We start from the raw sequence: 19660 nt of genomic DNA, 5'->3' as shown, positions 1-19660 counted from the left end.
CACAACACAAAGGGTCGTCGACGCACATTCCCGCGCGAGGTCGCGCAATTCTCGAACTGTCGCGGGGTCGCCAAGCCCCCGACAGTTCCAACACAAGGTATACATTAGGCACGGCGGCTCTCCACCTGGGAGGCCACCAAACTCTGGATTGTACTCTCACTATGCCCATCAAAACCATCTTCTATTCCTGCACTTGCCCCTTTCTTGAGCTTCTTCCTCTCTCGTGGGGTGACAAAGATAGCCAGGGGTGGGGGTGCAGCAACAGAACTAGCTGCAGATACACCATCGTGCAGATCCTTGTGAGCGGCAGGGACAACCTGCTCATTGCCCATCAACACGTCCATGGCCGAAAAAGCATCCGCCACCGCTACTGGTAGAACCAATCTACCCTCCTCGTCGAGCCCCCAACCCCAAGGCCGGGAAGACAGGCAAGCTATCCCCCTGGTCAGCCCGAGGGTCCAGAGCGATCGGAGGTGAGGGGTAGAAGCAGAGGACGGTAGGGAAGACTCAACGCCGGCTGGACGCCGGCGGAGTAGGTAAACCGTAGTCGCCATTGGCTTATTGTGCTTATTGTTTCTTATGTCTATGGCAAAAAAATTGAAGACAAAATCAAAGCAGTTAAGTTCATGCGGACTATGATAACCTACCGCCAGGGCTCTCGGCGGTAGGTTTGTGTGAGCTACCGCCGTTGCCTATGGCGGTAGGTCCGTAAGCAGCCGTTAACGGCTTGACGGCCGTCAGCCACACCTACCGCCAGAACCTGCGGCGGTAGACTGTGCAACCCTACCGCCTAAAGGTTTGGCGGTAGCAAAAGGGTCAGATCTTGAAAAAGTTTCAAACTGGGGTCAGATCTTGATTTTGTTTGACAAAAGGGTCAAAACACGAAATTTTGCCCCGCCGATGCACACGCCTCGATATTAGCAGTTGCGGAAGTGAACACGGTAAATCTGTGAATATTGAAATGGATGTTGAGTACACTTAACCAAGTTGTTCTCTGATAAACAGCCAGGCAGCGGGGCATTAGGGGTGGGGGGTCAGTTATGTACTTGAAGAAAATAACAAGAGAAGGGTTAATAAGAAATAAAATTAAATAACCCCATGGATCAATTCCAAAAGAGAAAAATTGTTGCTGACATGCGTCCTTTATCTTCTGTATCCCTACTTCCCAGATAATCTGGACAGTTAAGGCTTTGTTTTATCGTACATATACACATCATTTCTAGCGGAAAGGTTTGCAACTTACATAAATTCAAAACTTAATACTCTGATGATCTCTAGTAACAGAAAAATATAGCCATGGAAAACTGCAAAGATCACTAAATTTTGAAAAATAGTTTAAGTATATTATGGATTAAAAAGATTGACCATTTATAGATGCACCTTTTGAGGTACAACAGCACTGTTGAATAAGATATCAGATCGTGGTATATGAAATCTGTCTTTCTTCGCATTGTTGTTGGTAATCTCTTCAGAAGAGTTACAATTAATCCTTGAAGGCGGGCTTAGCTTGTCCTTCTGATAATTTGTTCAGTCTCATGTGCTGTATAAACCTATTAATCTGTTTCCTATGGTGTAATGTTCTCATAGATTTTAAGGTTTATAGTGTCCTTACTTGCGCTTGTACACATTTGAACCCTGTTAGACATTAGTTGACCAGAACCGATCTAATTATTAATGGGAGGACGTGAACAGAGTTGAGCGCTGAGTTAAACATATGCTAGTTTCTGTCCGGAAACACAGGTTAACTAGGAAGAGGTAAATAGTTATTAAGTCTGCTTTCTGAACTGACAATTCTCTTGAGCAAGTAACATGTTCCTGAATCTACAATTGTCTCTTGAGCAAGTTACAAATTTCTGAACCGACAATTGTCCCTTGAGCAAGTAACACGTTTCTCAAGCAAAAATTGTCTACAGGAGTAGAGTCCGCATGTCAGCTGATCATCACTTGATTGAGCTGTGATAAGGTAGCAGAAATCTGTTCAAGTACAAATAGGAGACTACCCAATATGCATTATCTTACCATGCTAGTTTACGCAGTGATGATAAATTAATTGGGCGTGCACAGCACCCTTATGAGCTAGCTAGAAATATCTGTGTCATACATTCTCCTTTTTCAGTTTGTGTTTCCTTTTGGTACATTAATACGTACTGAATGCACAAATGATTTCTCTGCAGCTGCATGTCAGAACGCAGAGCTTCTTTGGGCAGAATCAGCTGCAAGTGGGAACAGAGAAGATGGTGACAATGAAAGTTTACGATGGTCTGTGAGGATTCTTGCACGATTTCAGGAGAGAGCTTGAGGTCTCAGCTGGATGTGAAGGTGAAACAATTACAGTACTGCAAGAAGAACTTGAGAGTTAAGCTGACTCTCAAGTTTAAGGAGGTGGAATACTTGAGTATGCAAAGCCTGGAACAAGAGCTTGGGAAAGAATATAAGCTTCCTTGCATGTTTCCAATACAATTAATGAACATAAATTTTGTGTATGCCGTATACTCGAGAAAATATATGTATGGTGTTTCTAAGAGTAAATTGTAGAGTGTAGAGTGTAGAGAGAGTCATATATTGATGTTCGTTCAGTACCTCCCCCGGTTTATCTACGCTGTAGAAAGTAAGCACAGTTACTAGCCGGTTGGGGAGGGTAGAAGGTAGTGAAGGGCTATAAAGGATTCTTTCGGTTGAGGACCGAATGGACATTTTTCCTTCATTGCCATCATGCCAGGATATTTGCTTCCATATGTTCAAACAATGATGTTGGTGAGATAGTGGCTATTTTTGTCAAGTCGTGGATGCCGCATAGCTGATACTTTCTTCTGATTTACAGTTTATGATTTGTTACATTCATATACCAGTCGTGTTGTTTGTGGATTGTTTGAATTTTACACGTCAACTACCAGAAAAAGACATCTCTGGTTTTCATCAACTGCCTGCCTATTAGGTGTGCTCCTTGGTAATTTTGTATTGCCTATTAGAATCCTCTCTGAATTTAACTATAGGGTAGTCTTGGATTTAAATCTTCCAGAATGCATACACTTCATCCATGAATGTTCATGCATTTTGAATCACTTTCAGTTGACTCAAAACATAATAAGAGAAAATGTGCTCTTAAGAGTAGATGTTTTTTCCTGGTGATGTAGTTGGCTGCAGTTGTTCTTTCTTGCTAAGAGAATGTTTAGTTTGTATACCCACCTTATGGTGTCTCTTGGCACTTCAGAGAAGGAAAGTAGTAAAAGCAGTGTGCAGCTCCAATTTCAATCCTTGTACCCCTTCTTTCCAGAAATCTACTGCTTATGTAGTTTATAAATTATCTTAAATATAGATGATGAGAAAACAATGTTTTGGCCGATGCCGGCAGCTAAGCTCTCCTCTGTCTTGGCTTCCCAGCTTTCGTCTTTCCTACCAGACTTCCTGGTCGTCGGGGCGTCGAGGCTGCTCCATATGTTTCTTGCGCCCCCCTCCCCGCGGATCCTGGCACGCCTCCTCCAAGGTATTACACTCGGCACCTCCCATCTTGTCCGTAGTTCTTTTTGACTATGATGGTTGAACCTGTTATATTGTTGAGGAAGGTTGAAGATCTACTGAGTTGTTTCTTTGTCATTTGTTCTTTCTAGCGAGCGAGCTCCGGCACTCAAAGATGCAAGTAATTAATTGGTGATGATGCCAATGGCCTGGATCTATTGGCAATGATGATTAACTCCGCTAGGACCTCCCATCTTATCTAGTGAAGTTGTTGAACACAGCATGCCATAAATTCAGATTTTAGTGAAAATCGTGTCTTCGTCGAATAGTATACATCTGCTATACTGAAATAGCTTAGTAGCCTATAAATTATGATTTATTAAACAAGGATGGCTCATGCCAGAGACTAAACTTAGTGCTGGAAATATTTGAATGGTCTGTTGCATTTCTCGTTCATTGCCTGCTTCTCTTGGATTTCTCCTACACGAGCGCTAGAAAGCAACAGCCTGAAAATTCTTTTCTTTGGAATGATGAGAGGAGTTTGCATCATGGGAGTGTTTAGGCCTCATCTAGATGTGTGTGACATATTTATGTCACATCTAACTGTTGTTTGTGCCCTCTTGTTTGTTTTTTTTGTCTTTTTTGCTTTGTTGAGTGATTCTTTTTGTCTGTCGGTTCGAACGTTAAAAATCCCAAAAATGTGAGGGCACAACCGCTAGAAAACAACAGCATGAAAATTATTTTCTCTGGGATGATGAGAAGAGTTTGCATCATGGGAGTGTTTAGAGCTCATCTAGATGTGTGACATATTTATTTCACATCCAAGTGTTGTTTGTAGGCCAGGGGCACGCCTCCTTTTCTAAAAAAAATAAATCTAAGTGTTGTTTGTGCCCGCTTGTTTGTTTTATGTCTGTTTTTTTCCTTTGCCGAGTGGGATTTTTTTTTGTTTGTTGTGTCCGTTTGAACGTTAAAAAAATCCCCAAAATGTGAGGGAACAAGCTGTAGAAAGCAACAACCTGAAAATTCTTTTCTTTGGGATGATGAGAGGAGTTTGCATCATGACAATGTCTAGGGCTCATCTAGATGTATGTGACATATTTATGTTCTTGTTTGTTTTTTCTGTTTTTTCTATGTCCATGGGGTTTTGTTTTTGTCTATTGTCTCAGTTCGAAATTTAAAAATCCCAAAAATATGAGGGTGCCAAGGATGAATGCGCGATCTCCTTCTTGTGAACGCGGCCGGACAACCATTCGACATCATTATACTTGGTGGCTATTAGGTACCGCGAAACTTAATGAAGTCATCAGCAGCGACAGATCTGAGACTTTTTTAAAACTTCAAAACACGATTACTTTATTAAAAAATAGTGAGTACTTTTTGAAAAGCGGAACTTTTAAGCTGTAAACATTTTTTTTATAAACTGAAAAAAAATCGAAAACACATTTTTTGTGAATGTGTGAATAATTTTTTAAAAACAGGAACATTTTTTAAGCATGAACATCTTTCGTAAACATGATTATTTTTGGAAAGATCAACATTTTTCGAAAAGTGGAACATTTCTTGAAGCTCCAAAAAGAAAGTTCGAACATTTATCGGATTTGCGAACAAATTTTGAAAAGGGGAACATATTTATAAACCCCAACCCAACCATTAGCCTTGTCATTGTCGATGTTGTCCGATTCATTCACCCAATCCGGCCGCTGCTTCGCCGTATCCTAGAAGACCTTGGATGCATAAAAGTTCCCATAGTCATACAGTAGGTGGTGCTCGTAGCCGGCGGGATGACGCTCCCACATCCCCGTGGCGCCGAGTGTAGCGATTGCATCATCCTAATCTATCGCTTGAAGTCAAGGCCACATCGCCAATGGTGGAGCTATGTGCATGTCAGAAAAAAATCCTAGGGGGCCTTGCTTGATGTTTCTTCTAATTTGAACTGTTGTAACGCGTTTCTTTAATGGAAACCCCTTGTTTGAAAATACCCATAAAATTGACTTAAAACGTGGGCCTATATCCGATTATATGGGCAACTATGCCTGAATTCCAGCCCAACCCTTAGCTTCGTCATCAACAACGGTGTCCGGTTCATTGCGCGCCACTATATCTCGCATTCACCGAGTCTAGCTTCCGACTCGCTGAAGGGGCGAGCAAGCTGGGCCGGCTCACACGCGCGGGAGGCCACATCCTCTTTTTTCTGTTGTTCTTTTACATTTTCTATTTTCGTTCTCTGCTTTATTTTTATACTTTTGTGCATATTTTAAAATACTCTAAATGCTGAACAAGTATTTGAAAATGTCCAACATGTATTTGAAAAATGTTAATCAAGCATTCGAAAAAATGATGAACGTGTATAGAAAAATTATTGATCATGTATTAAAAAATGATGAATTTTTTTGTCATGTTTACAAAAATGTTAGTCAAGAATTTGAAAAAAGGTTCAACAAGTATTTGAAACTTCTAATCAATCATTTGGGATATGTTAAATGTGTATAGAAAAATTGTTGACAATGTACTAAAAATGATGAATTTTTTTTATCATGTATGTAAAAATGTTAATCAAACATTTGAAAAAAAATTAAATAAGTATTTTAAAAATGTTAATCAAGCATTGGAAAAATGGTAAACGTGTATAGAAAAATGTTGACAATGTATTAAAAATGATGAATTTTTTTTTGCCATGTATATGAAAATGTTAATCAAGCATTTGAAAAAATATTGTACAAGTGTCTGAAAAATCATAATCAAGCGTTTGGAAAATATTAAATGTGTATAGAAAAAATATTGACCATGTATGCAAATAATATTAATCTTTTTATTTGAAAACTATTAATCAAGCATTTAAAAAAAATTAAAATGTATAAAAAAATGTTCACCATCTATTCAATAAATATTAATCTTGTATTTAAAAATGTTAATCAAACATTCGAAAAAGCATTTAAAATGTGTATAGAAAAATGTTGACCATGTATTAAAGAAAATATAAATTCGTATTGGAAAATGTTAAACATGTATTGGAAAGATGCTGTTGACATATATACAAAAATGTAGAATGAAAACCAAAATAAATAAATAAAACAAAAAATATAAAACCAAAAAAGAAACCAAAGAGAAAAGAAAATGAAAAATAAAACCGAAGAAACAAATGAAAAAACAGAGAGAGAGAGAGAGAGAGAGAGAGAGAGAGAGAGAGAAAGAATGAAACCCGGAATCCCACGGTCCCACGCGGAAACCCACGGCCACGTTGAACTGACGACGGGGTCCCACGCGGAATCGGCGAAACCCGGCGGTCCGACGGACGTCTCCTCCGGTGGGGCGGGATGTGAACGTCGTGTGGCACCGCTCTGGCTCGCCGCCCGAGGCCAAATTCGGCTATTTAAGCCGGTTGGCGTCCCCCCAACCCTAGCCCATCTACCTCCTCCCTCTTCGCGCCACCTGCCCGAGCCGATCCACCTCCTCTCTCCTGCTTCGCCGCTCTTCCCATGCTCTCCGGCTTCCCCATGGTCCGGCAAAAAATAACCACATACGCTATGCTCAGGACAGAGCGCTGGTACCAGATCGAGCAGGAGATCCGGGCGAGGCGCACCGCGCGCGCTGCCCGCATCGCTGCCGGGCTGCCTCCGGACTCGCCGAGCCGGAGGAGTAGGAGGAGGAGGAGCGGGCGGCGAAGGAGGAGGGAGAGGAGCAGTAGCCGGCTCCGATGGAGGTGGTGGTGGAGGAGGATGAGGCAGACAACACGGAGCGGCCGGAGTAGGAGCTGGCGCCGGCTCCGAGCTTTAACATGGAGGACATGGAGGCGGAGTTCACCGTCGCGCAAGCAGACGAGATGGCGGAGCAGCAGGCCATCCTGGAGTCCATTCAGGATGAGGCCTATGTGGAGGCCGACCGATAGTTCATCCGACAGGAACGGGCGGCGACCAACGCGCTCTTCGACAAGGTTGAGCGGAGATGGATGCGGAGGCCGAGGCGGAGGAGCCGGAGCCGTGGCTGCCGCCTAACATATCCGGAGTCGAGCATGGAGATAGTGAACATCTCTGACGAGGATTAAGAGAATTGATCTACAGTACATAGTATGTGGATTTTTTTCTTTGCATGTTTTTGTATGGAATTAAGATTTTTAGTACGAGGTATTCGGATGTAGATGAGTAAATTTAAGGACTGATCAGTCGGTGCTCATGGACACGGGTGTTTGAGAGCCCTGTTTGCATAGTCCAGCTGTAGACGCTTTAATTGTGTGCACTCGACTGCAGGCTCCACCCCAACAGATTATACGTGAGTTGACAGGGTCGGCGGAATGTGTCTAAACCCGAAGAGTGAAAAGCGGCAACAGTAGTTCAATCACCTTTTTCATCAAGTGCACCACGAGTACAAGACGCTGAATTCTGTGATCGAAATGGTGACTCGTCAGCTCGATCGCGAAAGACGAAGAAGGACGAGGAGAATGATACAAACGCCGATCAAACCGCACCAAAGCTCTAGTGGAGATCAAATCATTCCGCAAGAATGTGACGGGGGAAAAAAGAATCGGTTTCGGGTCAAGGATGAAGACAAGCAGTTGATGTGTCATCCGTCACCTCGGCGGCCACAACTGCAACAAATAATTGTGTTCTCCTCCAGCGTACGCACGCCACGTCCCTCTCCCATGATCGTGTCGATCTGGGATAGAATTCCATGCCGATCGTTACGTCTCTCCGAACGCGTTCATGTTTTAAGACGAAGTCTCAGTCCCAACGTACGTACACGTATAGTATGGTGATTCTTTTTCGAGGGGATAGATACGTACATGCGTACTTGTTAATGTGCTGACATATTCTGTTCCAGCTGACTTGGCTCGCAGCGACCTCCATTTTATTTCTGCAGGAGCCAGGGCACCCAACGAGAGAGAACATAAATTATGTTTTTGCATGGACATAATAATTTTCTTGTGGCTATATTGGTTCAGGTTTGCAAGCAGCCGAGGACGTACTGTACGACCTCCGTGTCGACCGGGTCGTCGTCCATGCATGCATGGTTGGACTTGGTTGCCAGCTCGCTCGACATAGAAGGAATCTTGTACCCGCAGAATTGCCATGGCATCTCTCCACCGATCACGAGGCCGAGGCCAACTCCACCGCGCGATCTCATTCTGTCCACGTGCGTTCGTTTGGGGTAAAACGAACAAACCAGACGGCCTAGCGTGCGGGAGCAAACGGACTTTTGACCGTTTTCTGTCCGCTTTCGATCCATCCCCGGCCCAAGTTTGCGCCGATTTTGGGGTGAAACGGACAGCGCGCGTTTGTCCCCCCTGGCCCACCTGTCGGTGGCACAAAGCAAAACCCACCCGCGCCTCATTTGGCGCCATTTCCCCCAAACCCTCCCACGTCCCACCGCCCCCTCCCTCCCCCATCCATGGCCGACGCCCAGCCGAATTCCGGCGGCCTGGCAGAAGGAGATGTTCGACGCCGACGGCCTAAACTAGGTCGTCCGACCGGCCGTGGCCCTTCTTTTTTGGAGGCTGGCATGGGTGCCGCACGCTGGGCCGCTGGCTGTGTGCCGGCGAGAAAGACATTCATTTTGGAGGCTGGCTATGTTGCCGGCCGCTGGCTATGTTGCCGGCGAACAAAACTATTCATTTTGGAGACTGGCTGTGTTGCCGGCGAGGACGTGTAGGCCGCTGGCTGTGTTGCCGGCGTGAACTAGGGCCGCTGGCCTGAACTAGGGCTTGGTATTTGAAACGTTGTTCTCTTTTTAAAATGGAGGCGGACAAGATGGGGCCAAAGGATGTGGCCGCGCGCTGGGCGCACGCCCACCGCATCCCAGGACACGCCCGGACACTGCCCCATCGCCCTACCCAAACGGACAGAATCCGGGCAAAGCGGACGTCCGATTGGGGTCACGCGGTGGAGTTGGCCTCACTCGCCAATCCAGTCGTGCCCCGGTCAAGACGGGAACCGGCCGGGCTGTGCCTGCCGTGGGTAGGTTTGGCAGACAGCCGAGGCCCCGCGTGCGCGCACGGTTCCAATCCAGCCCGTGTGGTTTGACTCTACAGTTCATGTCACGGGCGTCGGCATCATCTGGCCTCGTCGCCGTCGTTGTCGTCTCCCAGATCCACGAGGTTTACACGTAGCACCGTGAGGCCTTGTTCGGTTGAGGTGGTTTTTGAAGGGGAATGGCAGGGTTTGAGGGGGATTAGATCTCCTACAAGCCAAAATCCTCTCCAATCTACTCTAATCCCTTTGGGAGGAGGATTAAACGAATCTGACTGTGAATTTGACTCGGGATGACTACAAGCAATGGTGAAATTCATTCAAGTTTCAGACAGGGCGGTCAAGGAAGAGCGGTGATGTTGAGTTCAGGTAACTCTTATGTGTGACACCCAATATGTGAGTTGTTCACTTTCACGCAAGTCAGTGATCGGTGTGTGATGGCATGGACGGATACTCTGAAAATTGGGAGCACAAACTAGAGTAACAAGTAACTTAATTTTGCTCAAGTGTTGACCGTGGTCAAGAAAAGAAGGGACTACAAGTTGCAGGTGGAGTTATATGGAGTCTTTGGAGTAGCAGCGGTGCTCATGGGATAAGCTCAAGTCCAACGTACATGAAAGTTTGACACATGGACGAATTCAAGGTGGCGGAGAATATTCGCCAAGGTGGAGTTTGTTAGAGTTGTGTCGAATATTGTGTACAAGGTAGTTTACAGTTGGACTTGTAGTTCTATTGTGTTTAGATAGGATATGGAGTCGTGTCCTAGTAGGACACTTGTATCCTAGGCCTCTCATAAATAGCGGGGCTAGACACACGATGTAACCTATGCCAACATAATAGCACTGGAACGCAGGGGAAGCCGGCGGCATGTGCCGGTGTCCAGGGCGACCGGGTGTGGTACTGTAGCGGTGTCATGGGGAGGAGCGCCCATAGTCAGGCCCCGGGATGTAGCCATGATGGGTGAACCTCGTTAACAAATCTCGGTGTCATGCTCGTGTGATTGCTTGGTCCTCGGATGATCGACGGAGTGCCTCGGATTTATTCTAACGGGCTGTGTGCCGGCGAGGAAGACATTCATTTTCGAGGCTGGCTGTGTTGCCGGCAAACAAAACTATTCATTTTGGAGGCTGGATGTGTTGCCGGCGAGGACGTGTAGGCCGCTGCCGCTGGCTTGAACTAGGGCTTGGTGTTTGAAACATTTTTCTCTTTTTAAAATGGAGGCGAACAAGATGGGGCCAAAGGATGCGGCCGCGCGCTGGGCGCACGGTTCCAATCCAGCCCGTGTGGTTTGACTCTACAGTTCACTTCGCGGGCGTTGGCATCATCTGGCCTCGTGTGGTTTGACTCTACAGTTCACTTCGCGGGCGTCGGCATCATCTGGCCTCGTCGCCGTCGTTGTCGTCTCCCAGATCCACGAGGTTTACACGTTGCACCTTGAGGCCTTATTCGGTTGAGGTGACTTTTGAAGGGGAATGGCAGGGTTTGAAAGGGATCAGATCCCCTACAAGCCAAAAGCCTCTCCAATCCACTCCAATCCTCTTGAGAGGAGGATTAAATGAATAAGGCCTGACTGGGATACAGAGGTACGGCAAAGAAGCAACGCTGTCTGAACTTCACCAAAACCACGACACTCTACTTCAGTTTGGGGCACGAAACCTGAAGTTGTTTTTACAACATTACAGAGTTTTTTTTAACATACCGGATATTTCAACCAAATGAGGGCTTGTCACATCGGGGAGACGAGGAGATCTAATCATCTGGACAAGATCTAATCAACCCCCAAGAATGTGACTGATCAATCTTGGGTCAAGGGAAAAATCGGCTAGTGTATTCTAACATGAGTTAAGTGCACTGGAGGTCCTAAAAGTTTCATCGGGGTGTCATTTTAGTCCTAATTCTTTCAAAATTCATCTTTAGGTCCTAAATTTTTAGTAAGTGGTTCGCCTGAGATCCTTCTTTGCCTAGTCAGAGCAGTAGTGCATTTAATTTCTCAATATGCCACGCGGGCAAGTCAGTGAGCGCTCATCAAAAAAGGACCTCGGATGAACCACTTACTAAAGAATTAGGACCTAAAGATGCATTTTGGAAGAATTAGGACTAAAGTGACCCCCCGACGAAACTTTTAGGACCTCTAGTGCATTTAACTCTTCTAACATCCCTCAACCATCACCTCCCATCTCGCATTCTCGCATGATATCGTGTCCATCTTTTTTTGGAAAAGGATGATATCGTGTCGATCTAGTAGAATAGAGCTCCATGTCGATCGGTACGTCAATGCGAACGCGTTAGTTGCATTCATATGTTTTCATATCAGTATTGTCTCACTCCCATCCCATGTAGTGGCAGGTACTACGTACGTCGTACGAGACTTGTTAATGCTACTACTGACATTCTGTTCCATCTGACCTTGGCTCCATTCTTCAGCAGCCAGCGGATGTGCATGCGTACGTACGAGCTGAAAGCGATGAGAGAGTTGAGGCGGCGATGGATCCACAACGTACGCAACGAGAGAGAAACGGCAGCGACCAGAGGTTGGCTCTTGGCTGGCTGGCTGCGCGCCCCCGAACGACGACGTCAAGTCCTCAAAATCACGGCACCAATTAATGGCAGGAGCCATAGCATATAGGACCAGCAGAGTTCACGCGTTTCTTCGTTTCTCCGATTTTACACCCATGACGACGCCCAACTGAATTTTCCTCTAGACTAGATAATTTCCGTTGTGTAGCAATCAGCGGACGGACGAATGCACGGGATCACGTCGTGCTCCGCGTCGATCGACCTGGTCGTCGTGCATGCATGCATGGAATCTTCTCTTCTTCTGTCCACGGAAATGCGCACTTTCGGCGATGTCGAGGCTGGCGGGCCAGTTCAACCCTCGGTTGGTTACAGCCAGTAAGTCCAGTCGTGCCCCGGTCATGACGCGAACCCGGCCGGTGCACCGCGCGCCTAGGTACGTGAACTTAACCGTCGTGTGGCTCCAATGACCAAACCAACTATTCATTTCACATGTGTCACCCGTCCGCTCTCCGGCTAGCTAGACTAGTCGCCGTCGCCGAGGAGGTTTACACGTAGCAGCGGAGATGGGGTACAACGAAATATAACCTGGCCGTGTGGCTTGATCGATACAACACGGACGTGTTTGGTTGCCCGCGGAGATTTTGCGTGTATTGCATGTGCGTCTTAGTTGAGCCTGGCGGAGAAAAAACAAACAGAAAACCATCATGTGCACAGTTTGGTTGTCTGCATGCATATAGGCTTTTTAGAGGAAAGGCATACGCCCGACTTTATAAATAAAGCCACCAGGCAGAGTTACACCATAATCACCAGACCAGCAAAGTATCATAGCAACAACTAACAAGTACGAATACATGGCAACCTAGCCAATCATGGCACGCAGGCCAGCACCGAAACCAAAAGGGCAGGAGACTAAGCCATCATTCTGGATCGCCGCAGCAGGGAAGAAGCCGTAGACCGCATCTTAGATAACATATATATCGTCAAAAGCCTCGAGGTCCACCTCCTTAGTCAATAATCTCCACTGCTGCAAGAAGACACTAGCTTTAAATAAGCAGCTCACAGGGTTAGCCGGAAAGATATGCTCAATAGTAAACTTGTTCCTAGTAGTCCACAGCGACCAACAGATCGCTGCCCAACCAACCCAGAACACCCTCTTAGACCGCCCGGATAAAGCAGTAACACAGCGTCGCAAGTCCTCGAAGGACGAGGGGTTCCAATTAACGTGAAGCCAATGTCGAATGCAGCTCCAAAGAAATTTGGCCAAAGAGCAGTGAAAGAAGATATGCTCGGTGTTTTCAATGGCCCCACATAAAGCGCATCTATCATAGCCCGGGCCGTTCCTTTTCCGAATTTGGTCAGCCGCAGGGAGCTTTCGACGGAGAGCTTGCCACATGAAGATTTTGATCTTAGGAGGGATACGCGCCTTCCAAATATTCTTGAATTTCAGCGTATGGGAGCCTGAGATAAGCTTGGCGTAAGCAGACTTAACCGAAAACCGACCAGAAGAAGAATGAGGCCAGACAACCGCGTCTTCTTCATCCGAGAGCAAAGGGAAGCAGGCAGTAAGACGTTGCCAGCCATCCAACTCTACAGGAGAAAGGGATCGACGGAAGGCTAGGTCCCAGTTGTTAACCGAGAGCTCAAAGATAGAGATCTCCGGATCAGAACAGTAAGAGAATAAAGCCGGAAAAGCCACCGCGAGAGTGGAGTCCCCTGTTGGAAATATGCCCTAGAGGCAATAATAAATGGTTATTATTATATTTCTTTGTTCATGGTAATTGTCTATTGTTCATGCTATAATTGTATTGTCCGGAAATCGTAATACATGTGTGAATACATAGACCACAAAGTGTCCCTAGTAAGCCTCTAGTTGACTAGCTCGTTGATCAACAGATAGTCACGGTTTCCTGACTATGGACATTGGATGTCATTGATAACGGGATCACATCATTAGGAGAATGATGTGATGGACAAGACCCAATCCTAAGCATAGCATAAAAGATCGTGTAGTTTCGTTTACTAGAGCTTTTCCAATGTCAAGTATCTTTTCCTTAGACCATGAGATCGTGCAACTCCCGGATACCGTAGGAGTGCTTTGGGTGTGCCAAACGTCACAACGTAACTGGGTGACTATAAAGGTGCAATACGGGTATCTCCGAAAGTGTCTGTTGGGTTGGCACGGATCTAGACTGGGATTTGTCACTCCGTGTGACGGAGAGGTATCTCTGGGCCCACTCGGTAATGCATCATCATAATGAGCTCAATGTGACTAAGGCGTTAGTCACGGGATCATGCATTGCGGTACGAGTAAAGAGACTTGCCGGTAACGAGATTGAACAAGGTATTGGGATACCGACGATCGAATCTCGGGCAAGTAACATACCGATTGACAAAGGGAATTGCATACGGATTGATTGAATCCTCGACACCGTGGTTCATCCGATGAGATCATCGTGGAACATGTGGGAGCCAACATTGGTATCCAGATCCCGCTGTTGGTTATTGACCGGAGAGGCGTCTCGGTCATGTCTGCATGTCTCCTGAACCCGTAGGGTCTACACACTTAAGGTCCGGTGACGCTAGGGTTGTAGAGATATATGTATGTGGAAACCCGAAAGTTGTTCGGAGTCCCGGATGAGATCCCGGACGTCGCGAGAGGCTCCGGAATGGTCCGGAGGTGAATAATTATATATAGGAAGTCAAGTTTCGGCCACCGGGAAAGTTTCGGGGGTTACCGGTATTGTACCGGGACCACCGGAAGGGTCCCGGGGGTCCACCGGGTGGGGCCACCTATCCCGGAGGGCCCCGTGGGCTGAAAGTGGAAGGGAACCAGCCCTTAGTGGGCTGGGGCGCCCCCCTTGGGCCTCCCCCCATGCGCCTAGGGTTGGGAACCCTAGGGGGAGCTTCCCCCTTGCCTTGGGGGGCAAGGCAACCCCTTCCCCCCTTGGCCGCCGCCCCCCCCCCTTGGAGATCCCATCTCCCAGGGCTGGCGCACCCCCCAGGGGCCTATATAAAGGGGGGGAGGGAGGGCAGCAACCTACAGCCTTGGGCGCCTCCCTCCTCCCCTGCAATACCTCTCTCTCTCTCGCAGAAGCTCGGCGAAGCCCTGCCGGAGACCCGCTACATCCACCACCACGCCGTCGTGCTGCTGGATCTCCATCAACCTCTCCTCCCCCCTTGCTGGATCAAGAAGGAGGAGACGTCGCTGCACCGTACGTGTGTTGAACGCGGAGGTGCCGTCCGTTCGGCACTCGGTCATCGGTGATTTGGATCACGGCGAGTACGACTCCGTCATCCACGTTCATTGGAACGCTTCCGCTCGCGATCTACAAGGGTATGTAGATGCACTCCTTTCCCCTCGTTGCTAGTAGACTCCATAGATGCATCTTGGTGAGCGTAGGAAAATTTTAAAATTATGCTACGATTCCCAACAGTGGGATCAGAGCCAGGCCTATGCGTAGTTACTATGCACGAGTAGAACACAAAGCAGTTGTGGGCGTTGAGTTTGCCAATTCTTCTTGCCGCTACTAGTCGTTTCTTGTTTCGGCGGCATTGTAGGATGAAGCGGCCCGGACCGACCTTACACGTACGCTTACGTGAGACAGGTTCCACCGACTGACATGCACTAGTTGCATAAGGTGGCTAGCGGGTGTCTGTCTCTCCTACTTTAGTCGGAACGGATTCGATGAAAAGGGTCCTTATGAAGGGTAAATAGAAATTGGCAAATCACATTGTGGTCATACGTAGGTAAGAAAACGTTCTTGCTAGAAACCTACAAACCACGTAAAAACTTGCAACAACAATTAGAGGACGTCTAACTTGTTTTTGCAGCAAGTGCTATGTGATGTGATATGGCCAGAAGATGTGATGAATGATATATGTGATGTATGAGATTGATCATATTCTTGTAATAGGAATCACGACTTGCATGTCGATGAGTATGACAACCGGCAGGAGCCATAGGAGTTGTCTTTATTATTTTGTATGACCTGCGTGTCATTGAATAACGCCATGTAAATTACTTTACTTTGTTGCTAAACGCGTTAGCCATAGAAGTAAAAGTAATCGTTGGCGTGACGACTTCATGAAGACACAATGATGGAGATCATGATGATGGAGATCATGGTGTCATGCCGGTGACGAAGATGATCATGGTGCCCCGAAGATGGAGATCAAAGGAGCATGATGATATTGGCCATATCATGTCACTATTTGATTGCATGTGATGTTTATCATGTTTTTGCATCTTATTTGCTTAGAACGACGGTAGCAAATAGGATGATCCCTTATAATAATTTCAAGAAAGTGTTCACCCTAACTGTGCACCGTTGCGAAGGTTCGTTGTTTCGAAGCACCACGTGATGATCGGGTGTGATAGATTCTAACGTTCGAATACAACGGGTGTTGACGAGCCTAGCATGTACAGACATGGCCTCGGAACACACGCAATACACTTAGGTTGACTTGACGAGCCTAGCATGTACAGACATGGCCTCGGAACACGGAGGACCGAAAGGTCGAGCATGAGTCGTATAGAAGATACGATCAACATGGAGATGTTCACCGATCTTGACTAGTCCGTCTCACGTGATGATCGGACACGGCCTAGTCGAATTCGGATCATGTTTCACTTAGATGACTAGAGGGATGTCTATCTGAGTGGGAGTTCATTAAATAATTTGATTATATGAACTTAATGTTGGGAATCGTAGCATAATTTAAAATTTTCCTACGCTCACCAAGATGCATCTATGGAGTCTACTAGCAACGAAGGGAAAGGAGTGGATCTACATACCCTTGTAGATCGCGAGCGGAAGCGTTCCAATGAACGTGGATGACGGAGTCGTACTCGCCGTGATCCAAATCACCGATGACCGAGTGCCGAACGGACGGCACCTCCGCGTTCAACACACGTACGGTGCAGCAACGTCTCCTCCTTCTTGATCCAGCAAGGGGGAAGGAGAGGTTGATGGAGATCCAACAGCACGACGGCGTGGTGGTGGATGTAGCGGGTCTCCGGCAGGGCTTCGCCGAGCTTCTGCGAGAGAGAGAGAGGTGTTGCAGGGGAGGAGGGAGGCGCCCAAGGCTTGGATCTTGCTGCCCTCCCTTCCCCCCACTATATATAGGGCCAAGGGAGAGGGGGGGCGCAGCCTTGCCCCTTCCTTCAAGGAAGGGTGCGGCCAGGGGGGAGTCCTTCCCCCCCAAGGCACCTCGGAGGTGCCTTCCCCCTTTAGGACTCTCCCTTCTTTCTTATCTCTTGCGCATGGGCCTCTTGGGGCTGGTGCCCTTGGCCCATATAGGCCAAGGCGCACCCCTTACAGCCCATGTGGCCCCCCGGGGCTGTTGGACCCCCTTGGTGGACCCCCGGACCCCTTTCGGCACTCCCGGTACAATACCGATAAAGCGCGAAACTTTTCCGGCGACCAAAATAAGACTTCCCATATATAAATCTTTACCTCCGGACCATTCCGGAACCTCTCGTGACGTCCGGGATCTCATCCGGGACTCCGAACAACTTTCGGGTTTCCGCATACATATATCTCTACAACCCTAGCGTCACCGGACCTTAAGTGTGTAGACCCTACGGGTTCGGGAGACATGCAGACATGACCGAGACGCCTCTCCGGTCAATAACCAACAGCGGGATCTGGATACCCATGTTGGCTCCCACATGTTCCACGATGATATCATCGGGTGAACCACGGTGTCGAGGATTCAATCAATCCGTATGCAATTCCCTTTGTCAATCGGTATGTTACTTGCCCGAGATTCGATCGTCGGTATCCCAATACCTAGTTCAATCTCGTTACTGGCAAGTCTCTTTACTCGTACCGCAATGCATGATCCCGTGACTAACGCCTTAGTCACATTGAGCTCATTATGATGATGCATTACCGAGTGGGCCCAGAGATACCTCTCCGTTTACACGGAGTGACAAATCCCAGTCTCGATCCGTGCCAACCCAACAGACACTTTCGGAGATACCCGTAATGCACCTTTATAGTCACCCAGTTACGTTGTGACGTTTGGCACACCCAAAGCACTCCTACGGTATCCGGGAGTTGCACGATCTCATGGTCCAAGGAAAAGATACTTGACATTGGAAAAGCTCTAGCAAACGAAACTACACGATCTTTTATGCTATGCTTAGGATTGGGTCTTGTCCATCACATCATTCTCCTAATGATGTGATCCCGTTATCAATGACATCCTATGTCCATAGTCAGGAAACCATGACTATCTGTTGATCAACGAGCTAGTCAACTAGAGGCTTACTAGGGACAGGTTGTGGTCTATGTATTCACACATGTATTACGATTTCCGGACAATACAATTATAGCATGAATAAAAGACTATTATCATGAACACAGAAATATAATAATAACCATTTATTATTGCCTCTAGGGCATATTTCCAACATTTCGGTCCTCCGTGTTCCGAGGCCATGTCTGTACATGCTAGGCTCGTCAAGTCAACCTAAGTGTATTGCGTGTGTTCCGAGGCCATGTCTGTACATGCTAGGCTCGTCAACACCCGTTGTATTCGAACGTTAGAATCTATCACACCCGATCATCACGTGGTGCTTCGAAACAACGAACCTTCGCAACGGTGCACAGTTAGGGTGAACACTTTCTTGAAATTATTATAAGGGATCATCTTACTTACTACCGTCGTTCTAAGCAAATAAGATGCAAAAACATGATAAACATCACATGCAATCAAATAGTGACATGATATGGCCAATATCATCATGCTCCTTTGATCTCCATCTTCGGGGCACCATGATCATCTTCGTCACCGGCATGACACCATGATCTCCATCATCATGATCTCCATCATTGTGTCTTCATGAAGTCGTCACGCCAACGATTACTTCTACTTCTATGGCTAATGCGTTTAGCAACAAAGTAAAGTAATTTACATGGCGTTATTCAATGACACGCAGGTCATGCAAAATAATAAAGACAACTCCTATGGCTCCTGCCGGTTGTCATACTCATCGACATGCAAGTCGTGATTCCTATTACAAGAATATGATCAATCTCATACATCACATATATCATTCATCACATCTTCTGGCCATATCACATCACATAGCACTTGTTGCAAAAACAAGTTAGACGTCCTCTAATTGTTGTTGCAAGTTTTTACGTGGTTTGTAGGTTTCTAGCAAGAACGTTTTCTTACCTACGTATGACCACAACGTGATTTGCCAATTTCTATTTACCCTTCATAAGGACCCTTTTCATCGAATCCGTTCCGACTAAAGTAGGAGAGACAGACACCCGCTAGCCACCTTATGCAACTAGTGCATGTCAGTCGGTGGAACCTGTCTCACGTAAGCGTACGTGTAAGGTCGGTCCGGGCCACTTCAACCTGAAAAGCTCGAACCCAAGTCGGAAAAATGCGTCTTCATAGGATACCCTAAGGAAACTATTGGGTATACCTTCTACCTCAGATCCGAAGGCAAGATCTTCGTTGCCAAGAACGGGTCCTTTCTGGAGAAGGAGTTTCTCTCGAAAGAATTGAGTGGGAGGAAAGTGGAACTTGATGAGGTGATAGTCACCCCTTCCGAACCGGAAAGTAGCGCAGCGCGGGAAAATGTTCCTGTGGTGCCTACACCGACTGGGGAGGAAGTTAATGATGATGATCATGAAGCTTCGGATCAAGTTACTGAACTTCGTAGGTCCACAAGGACACGTTCCGCACCAGAGTGGTACGGCAAC

At 46.9% G+C, this 19660-nt stretch overlaps 1 pseudogene; it reads left to right on the top strand.

Moving 5' to 3' along the window:
* Positions 1 to 342: 342 nt before the first annotated feature.
* The window catches only part of LOC123120788 (malonyl-CoA:anthocyanidin 5-O-glucoside-6''-O-malonyltransferase-like), a 62764-nt pseudogene continuing 43446 nt past the window's right edge, over positions 343 to 19660 (top strand).

The sequence above is a fragment of the Triticum aestivum genome, chromosome 5D (genome assembly GCF_018294505.1).
Source record: "Triticum aestivum cultivar Chinese Spring chromosome 5D, IWGSC CS RefSeq v2.1, whole genome shotgun sequence".
NCBI lineage: Eukaryota > Viridiplantae > Streptophyta > Magnoliopsida > Poales > Poaceae > Triticum > Triticum aestivum.
Note: the sequence above shows the minus strand (reverse complement) of the source record. Positions and strands in the feature narration are given on the sequence as shown.